Below are 1454 nucleotides of genomic sequence, written 5' to 3' on the forward strand. Positions count from 1 at the left end.
CATGACCTATATATACATAGTTAACCACACTACATACTATATGTCAGAAAAGTGGACACTACAAACCATTGTAGTCTCAAAAAGTGGACACTATTAACTTTTGAAATGAAAAAAGCGGACACTACAAACCATTGTAGTCCGAAAAAATAGACACTACTAACTTTTGTAGTCTCAAAAAGCGGACACTATTAACTTTTGTAATGAAAAAAGCAGGAGGATCAATCTACTCAGAAACCCCCTTTCCGGCAGAAACCCTAGGATTTCTCGTTGTCAGGTAGAACCCCCCCATCATCAACCCAAAGAAGTATTTATAGAAACCCTATGTCAGAGATGAATTAAGCAGTGCTGGACAAGTCAGTCTTTGAATTTTACATGTGACATAATCATCCGAAACGATGTCAAATGAGGAGAGAAATGGAAAATAGGGAGATGCAAACCTTGGACCATTCGGGCTCTTAATGGAGAGATCTAGTCACTCAATTGAAACTGGAATTGCGAGGGAATTCAAAAGTTCTTACCATAGTTGAGGCGCGGGAATGGGCTGTCTGAATGCCCAAACAGAATGTTGGAGGGCCACTGCCAAGCCTCGAGGGAAGTCGGACCTCAAATATTTTGACCATCGGCCATCAGTGATTGCTTGTGGTACCCCAGGTTTCTGAAGTGGTTGGATAGAAACCTTGGGGTTTCACGTGGAAAGGGGGGTTTCTGGATAGTTTAATCCGATTCAGGAAGCTATGGTAAAGAGCTACAACTTTTGTTTTTTTACCATTTTTGGAAATTGGTCATGTGACCACCCTCCCAATGACCCATTGGATGGACCATAATATGACCTAGGGAATGAGATATTTATTGAAATTGCACAACATTAATTATGAAAAGTACAATGAAATATTCAATGAAAGCGCAAAGCATTAATTATGAAAGAGGCAATGAATACACCTGACCCAGGGAATGAGATATTTATTGAAATTGCACAACATTAATTATGAAAAGTCCAATGAAAGCATCCAATATTCCTAATGAAATATTCAATGAAAGTGCAAAGCATTAATTATGAAAGAGGCAATGAATACACCTGACCTAGGGAATGAGATATTTATTGAAATTGCACAACATTAATTATGAAAAGTACAATGAAAGCATCCAATATTCCTAATGAAATATTCAATGAAAGCCCACAGCATTAATTATGAAAGAGGCAATGAATACACCTGACCTAAGGAATGAGATATTTATTGAAATTGCACAACATTAATTATGAAAAGTACAATGAAAGCATCCAATATTCCTAATGAAATATTCAATGAAAGCGCACAGCATTAATTATGAAAAAGGCAATGAATACACCTAACCCAGTGAATGAAATACCTATTGAAAGCACACAGGCTTAATTATGAAAAGCACCCTGTGGCCTTGCCTATATTTTATGAAAAGAACATAGCCTTTATGAGAAA

This window comes from Laccaria bicolor, genomic scaffold (genome assembly GCF_000143565.1).
Source record: "Laccaria bicolor S238N-H82 LACBIscaffold_5 genomic scaffold, whole genome shotgun sequence".
Lineage (NCBI taxonomy): Eukaryota > Fungi > Basidiomycota > Agaricomycetes > Agaricales > Hydnangiaceae > Laccaria > Laccaria bicolor.